This window comes from Nipponia nippon, unplaced genomic scaffold, assembly GCF_047370975.1.
Source record: "Nipponia nippon isolate SJK-2023a ecotype South Korea unplaced genomic scaffold, ASM4737097v1 scaffold_9, whole genome shotgun sequence".
Classification (NCBI taxonomy): domain Eukaryota; kingdom Metazoa; phylum Chordata; class Aves; order Pelecaniformes; family Threskiornithidae; genus Nipponia; species Nipponia nippon.
The window spans coordinates 38,431,626-38,439,651 of record NW_028262413.1 but is presented as its reverse complement, the minus strand read 5'-3'; positions in this window follow the sequence as shown (position 1 = coordinate 38,439,651).

Genomic DNA, 8,026 nt, shown 5'->3' with positions numbered 1-8,026 from the left:
CTTTGTTTATACATGAGAATCGACGCTGAACTGTCAGTGTGCAAACAAAGGTGGAATAAGTCTTGTGTGCGAGGCAAACAGAAATGAAACCCGCTATTCCTAGAAGTTACTGAGCATTTAAATCCAGGACGTTTGCAAGAGAGAATGCTCATCCTGCGTTGCTTGGGGAAAAAAGGCAACTGTGTTTCTAGCATGCCCGGCAAGCCCTTTCTGGTAGAGATCGGGAAGTATCAACGCCATTGTAAATGCACCCGTCCGCAATAATGTGCGCAATTCCAACTCCCTCGTGTTGAAACGACGCAAAGGAGGACTGCTAAGGTGGCTGAGGACACAGGGCGCCTGTCCATAGGAAGGGGCTGAAGAGCTTGGCACAGGAGTGCTCTCCATAAATACTTGAGGAGTTAACACCAGCGAGAGGAAAGAACTCTTTAATTTGAAGGACAAAGCTGTGAAGAGACTTTCAGTAGTTTTTGGAAACAGCTTTTTAGCCATGAGCAGTAAAGGTCTAAGTCTTTTACAATACGAGTAGTGAATTTAAAAAAAAAGGAGTCCGGTTTTAAGATGTTATTTGATAAGTTTAAGCAATAGACTAATTGATATGATTGCAGGAAAGGAACTTGGTGACCCAGAACGTATCTATGTCCTATATATTATATACAAACAAATTCTTGCACAGTTATTTCAAGTGAGAAAGGTCTAGAATCTGGCCATAGGTATATGAATGGGTTAAACCATGCTCAATCAAACTATCTGGTAAAAACATGATGCAACTCCTAAAAGTAATTTAGTCCACCCAAGTGTCAAAATTGCCACTGGATGAGTCAGGGCTAAATTTACCACCTCCAAATGCCTACCTTTCAATGCACAGCCGGTTTACTTCTCAAGCTTTCAAATGTATAGGCTGCTTCTTTGTATGCAGCTGCCACAGTGCAGTCTCGAGATTCATGTCCCAAGCTTCGCTTCTCAGTTCCTGTGTCCGTAAAGTCAAACACTATATAGGAAACTTCTTCCTTACCACTCTGCCAGCCTGTTCCAGCACGGATTTGCACCGGGCTTGTTAATCAAGTCCAACTTAAGCTTCTGGCTAGAAACTGCCAGGGCACGTCGTGTGGTAGGCACATAGCAACTCGCTTGTATGAGGTGCATTGTTTGAGTCTATTGTGTTGAGATTTATCAGCTTTTGATTAAAAAAAAATTATAATCATCTGGTAGCAGAAAAGACCCCCGAAATGGCATGTTTGAAGTGTTTGTTCAAAAGGGCACGTTTTTTCCTTTCATTTCCATCTCTCGCCCTGTGAAAGAAGCACTAGCGAGCCTTCCAGCTCCATCGTTCCTCTCCATTTCCTGACGGAGGCGGCCCCCAAGTCCACCCATGATAGTGTGGAACAAGTGGATTCCATTATTCCACGCTTTCCATATCAGAAATCTTTATTTCTAGTAGCTACACATCCTTCCAATTCCAACTTTCCTTCCCTGTGCCAAAATATCCTGGCGTGTAGCTCAGCCTTTATAAAGAAAATAACATCCCCAGCATTCTTGTTGACTTTATTTATATAGTTGACACCAATTCTAGAGAAAAAGGGAAAACTTGCTCAGTTAGTGCAGCCCAAAACCGCCGATCAACTTCCCCAACAGCAAAGAGTTCAAAATTTGGCTTTAAATCAGAGATTAAGTCAAAGAGCAAACTATCTTACTGATCAAACAACACCCTCCGTTTAAAAGCAGGAGTCCTCAAAAACTAACATCTGCATTTCTTGAAAGCTGTAAGTGTTCATGTGGGGGAGGAAGGGGAAAGAAGAACTTCGACTTCAACTGTATGTAACACCACCCTCTATTCACATGTACCAGAACAGCAATATAAAAATGAAGGTAGGAATAGAGTGTCTTTAACAACGTAATTACTAATCAAAGTGTTACATGAAAGCAGTGTTGAGAAGCTGCTGTCACCAGCGTGAGTGTAATCTCTCCGCTTCCTGTCACATACTCAATTATATTCATTTCCTGATGTTGCAAAAGCATTTTTTCTTTCTTTTTCCTGAATTTTATAAATGGTAACATCATCATGAGGCACGTGGATGCCCTCACTTGCAGAAAATGATACAACTATTTAACTATTTAGCAATATTAGATGTCAGGATAAGATTGAAAAACACATATATCCTACATAAACCGCAGTGAAGCTTAGGAAAGCAAAATGGAGTAATGAAAACATGAAAATTAAGACTCCTTCCCATGCAGAAGTTGTCAGAGGATCATATTTATTGACAACACGAGATTCCTAGAGTTCCAATCTTACGTTTCCTCTGAAGACAGTCCCTTCAGCAGCACGGTGTCAAAACCGATGATCCTTCACCGCACTGTAACATTCCTGTGTCAGAAACTAGATGATTTCTGTCTAAATGGTCATATTTAAACAGGTAGCGCGACTCTCTCTCAAATCACAAGTACCGGCCTTATGCCATGGAACAGATTCCTCACTGGGAATCCTGACCTCAGCAGCAAACCAGAGCCACTTCTGTGGCCCCTTGGCTGGCAACACACAACTCACAAGCCGTGTGCTTGGGCTGATGGTTGCCAGCTTCTCGATTAGACCATTACTGGATCAATAATCAGTATTTATGATATGGAAGATGTTTCTCTTCATTCTCTCTACTAAATGGCGGCAGATCAGTCTTGATGTCAGGGCTAAGAAGGCATTTGTAAGTCTGCCAGCAAAAGAATACTGTGGAGGACATAAAAATGCTTATTTATTAATGGTCAGCGTCAAAGTGGGAGACTAACTGGCCATTAGGGCTATGTGTCCACTTTTAGTCTGGGAAACAGCTCTTATCTTCAGTAACTGCCTGTTAAATCCTAACAAATTGTAGGGCTTAACATTATACCGAGACATAGCTGATTTTATTTTAAATGGCATTAATCTATACAAATATAGGTAGGTGAACCTTAAGCAAGCACACGAAGATCAATGCAAGGATTAAGAGACGCTATTTATAGCTCATGGAAGCATTGCTCATGTGTTCGCATATGGCTCTGCCAAACAGCAAGCTTTCATTGCATTATGATGCCAGCTACAAAATACCATCCTGGTACAAAACAAGTCGTGTCATTCAGGTTTTATTGAACTAAGCTGATACGCTCTGGAGAGCGTACTTCCCGTATTTGCAAGTGAGTTTTTAAGGCAAGAGAAGTCAGTAACCAATAGTCCAGATAAAGATGGATTAAAAGGTGAATTAAAAAATGAATTAAAAGCTTCATATCTGGAACTTTTGTTAATTTGTCAGTTTGCTGAGGGAGCAGCTTAGACCACACATGACTGCAACCCTCCAACAGCTTTAAATCCAACCTATTCTATTTCTGAATTTCTTGTTAGTTGAGGGCAGAAGACCTAATAAATGATGCTGTGTTGTAAGTCACAGACTGCCTGGTGCACCAGAGGCAATATAATGTAGTTCACGCGGTATGCACTGAGGGTCAGGAGGCCACGTGCTACTGATCTGAGGATTTGGGGGGATTCTCCAGCAGCAATCACACCACCAAAGAAGCATGCAAAGAGGAGTTAGTGATTAGTGCCCATTCCGCTTACAAAACTGAATACCAGTACCTCAAAAATGGAGCTGCTCTCTGTGCTGCAGCCTGTCTGTTTACCAAGGAATAATCTTAAGAGGGAAAGAGACATGTCAGAGTAAAATTAATAGGCATTATAGCAAAAGGGAGTATGTCAGTTGTGCTGTTTGACTTAAACTGTAAATGGCAGGAGTGTGGCTTCTCAGTAAGAATCTGTTAGTCGTGTGGAAATTGAACTGCTACTAAATACCCTGGTAGAACTGGAGGAAATGTGTGCTCTGTCTGGAACGCTGCTGTGCCTCAACACATTTAGCAGGGATTGAACAGTAAATAGCTTCACAAAATAGTCACTGCTCAATCATAAAGATATGCTGGTAATAACTAATACAAGAATTTCTCCTCCTTTGCTTCTCCAGCTATGCAGTAACATAACATGTTTAATTATTTAAAAAACACATCAATGTATAAGGTTTTTCAAAGAGCCAGCCATGTCAGTATTTTAAATTATATGTAAAATAGGTAGGTAGAATCTTCTAAGGCTTAATTAATTGGGTTTGGATTGTAATTACTTTCAGATAAAAGATGTGAAGAATGTTGCTGTTGCCATTTGCTGTATATTTTTGAAGTACATAAATGTGCAGAATGAAAGAGCTACCTCCACAACTGGAGTGATGATTACAAATTTCCATGTGATGTTTGTATCAGTTGTACACATCTCTAAGTTAGGATTCTGAAAATTTGCACAGAAATATTTTGATTAGCGGGAATGTTTATGGCAACAGTGTATCATAAGCAATAATTACAATACATTAATAGAAATTAATGTAGAAATTATGAGTATTATCACTAAAAATTAGAAAAGTACATCAATGTCATTGAGGGCACAAGAGACTTATCAGCCTTGATACTCCAGGACAACTAACCAGCACAGGTGAAAATGTGCAATAAGGTGCTCGCATACAAGAATTACTTATAGAAATGATAGAAATGATTATGAATTTAAAAATTCTGAGAAAGTTGCATACTTATTGTGGCCAGTTTTAGATTACAGTTGAATTTATAACAGAGAAAAAATACCAGTTGCTCTTATGTTGGCTTTTTTATCAACATTATATAGGCACTTTATAAGACATAAGAAAAAAACATAATCCCTGCCCTTCAGTGCTCCTCAGATCTAAGACTCTGAATTTGTTCTCTGTGCGTGCATGGATCCAGTGCTGCAAAAACTGCAAGGTTACGTTACCTGCAGATCCCACATCACAACAGTACAGGTTAATGCAAACCAGAGAGAAGAAATCAACAATAATCACAATAAAAAGCCCAAGGAGATGATGATGATGATTATTATTATTATTAAGCATTGTAATTACAAATTTACACATTTGAATAACTTTAATGCTGCTAGTAATTCAGTCCCGGGAATGGTAATATGCATGTCTGTCATTCACAGCAATGGCATGGATCAGGTGTAAGAGATTTTAAGAATCTAATTGAGCCTGGAAAGGAAAAGATGTCATCCAATGGCCCCGACCAGGAAGTTTAATCAGAAACAAATCCGTGATTTACTCGGAATTATTCTCTTCCCTCCTGAAGCAGAGAAAGGATGCTAACCTCTTATGAGAACAATTGCTAATCACTGTGAAAATATGTGCCAGCTCAAAAACTCTGATCGAAACAACAAACAGCTCCTTAGAACATACACAAAGCTGAGTTCATGTGGGGAAAAGAAGGAAAGGGAGGAGAATTTAAATAATTTCAGGAACAAATGATTGAAAACAATACGCTTGGTAACTCAAACCCTTTTGATGGCTCTCACAGAACGGGCCCCGTTTCACTGGCAGGGAAGGCCAGGGCGGCTGGGCAGGCATTCCTGGGTCTCTGGGCCATCCCTGGCATCACAAGTATCTCAGAAATCCCTGCAGTTTGATCAGGACATTCTCTGGTTCTTCTTCAGTCTATCTAAACCCACCTTGTCCTCTCTCTCTGCTGACAGGTAAAGGAACCTCAAAACTTGGAGAGTACTTCCTTCGTGAATTCCCACAGAAAAAAGGCACCAGGTCAGCACGAGCTTGCTCAGGCCATTATGCAGACCTTGGCAATGAGTTGATCAAAAGTGTAGACACTCCCTGACCTTCTGTTTTGCTGGCTAGTGACCAGGACAACCTTTGCAGCTCTATAATATAATACCGTTGAACTTTTGTCTGCAGCCCTTGATTTGTTGCCATTCTGTTACATGAGATCAAACAAAAAGTTCTTCTTGGGCCAATCTGCACTGCTTATGTTATATAAATATTTTTCTTTATATTAATTTCTGCTAGGTTTCCTAGACAAAAACTGAGCATGCTAAGAGAGCAAACAACGAGATGGCATTTTAGTGACATTCATGTGTAGCCCCTTTTGGGAACAGCATTGTGTATTATTTCTGATCTGGACTGGTGAATACAATCTCCTGACATCACATTTAAAAATGGCTATGATCCACCTACTGATAATGCCAAAGAAAAACTGGCAGATTTTTTTTAAGAAGGAAGGTGGCACAAAGGTTACACGGTGAAACAATGTCGGAGGCTCATTGTCTACATGCAGAAAAGCCCAGTTTCAGAAGGAAACCTGTTACTTAATATTCTCTTAGCTCTCACTTCCATAACTGTTTAAATTCGTGCATTTGGCTTTTAGCTCATCAGATCTGATGGGCATCCAGGTCACATTTCTCCTTTTCTTTATCTCTTTTCCTTTGTCTCCTTTCCTGGTTTTCTTTTTTTTTAGACTTTTGATTTCTTTCATGTTATTTTTATTTCTGTTTCTTTGCCCTCATTGTCTCTCTCAGCTTTCTCTCTCAGCCCATCTCATAGGTCTTTCCCATTTTCTCTGTCTCGCATAGCTTAGTCTTCTTATGATTGTTTTCTCATCCCTGAAGCTATCTTACATACTCTGTCTGCCCCAGCTGCCCTCCTTTTAGTTCTTTGGCATACCTTCCTCCTTTTTTCCTTAACTCTCTTCCATCCTTGTTAACTTCCCCTGGTGCATTACTGATAATGTGTTCACTCCTTACAAACGCGGTTCTCTATAAGCTGAGCAGTCATGGCTGTTGGCTCTCAGCTGACAGACTAACCTGTGAGTGAGCACAGAAAGGTAAGAGCAGAAAAACAGCAATGACAGAAACTCTAATACCCAGATCATCCCATGACTGAAAAAAATACCCCCAGAAAACTATTTATTTGTGTCCATGGTGTCACCATTTCCCTCATGATTTTTTCCATCTCCATCCCTAAGCTATCGGAGGGAATCTGGGCTTCTCCCAGTTTCCCTTCTTTGCCCACCTTGGGACAAGAAAAGCGCAAAGGTGATACCTTCATTCTTCTAAGCCAGCAGTATGATTTTATTTTTAAATATAGCCTCTGTGCAAAGCTACTTGCTGCTTTCTGGTTGTTATACTATGTCTTCTTGTGCCCTTTCCCACTGTAGTTTGCCCCACTGAAATTGCTTCCATCTTCTTTAAGGTTCTCTAAAACTTGTCCTGTGAAACAGACCACATTTGCTTGGTCTCAGTTTTGTCCTAATTATAAACCTAAATGCAGAGTGGTGACATATTCTATTCCTCTTTTAGCCACACACTTCCATAAATGCTGACAAGTCAGGACCCATGACAAATAGCTTTCAGCTCCATAATTTAAATTGCTGCTGTATTTACAGCAAAACTCCAGTAGATGGCAAAATGATCCACCTTATTTTTCAACTGACAGTGTCTGGTTTCACAGCGCTGTGAAAACGCAAACATAGCTTTTTTCTCTTTCCCCTTTAATTCCCAAAAGATCGTACACGGAAAATGATCCTATTTTGCTTGTCAGAATTTGCCAAGTTAATTTGCCACCCTACATTCCCTGGCCCAAGGACATTAAATTTGATGGCTACTGCCTTAGGTGCAAAAACCACACTGCCTCTCTGCTACATTCACTATTGCTAGTTTTGCTTTGTTTTTCCTCTTCCCAAGTTTAAAACATGAGATGTCGAGACACATTGTAAATGGATGTCTTTAGTATAAGAATCCTAAGGTACACCGTGCCCACAGTTATTCATGTTTCAACGTTATTTCGGAAATAGTTAACATAGGTGATCAATTCTTGCTTTGCCTGTTACCATAAGGGATCGGGTATTATAAAAACGAATTTGCATTTCACGTGCCTAAACAGAATAGCTGCAAGATTTATTCATTCCCACACGTAACGATGCAAATTCCGGTGACTGTCACAGCGCTCTCTGTGCTTTGCATGTCTGGTTTTTCCCTCTTCGCGGCTCCGGAAGCGCATTCCCACCGCACACGCGGGTCTCAGCCGCCTTTATAAAACAAAGAAGGGACACGGGCCCAGGACAGGGCCTGGAGGCCCCGGCGGACCCGGGCAACCGCCGCTCTCCCCGCCCGCCCGCGCCTCCCCTCAGGCCGCGCGGGAAGGGCGGACGGGCG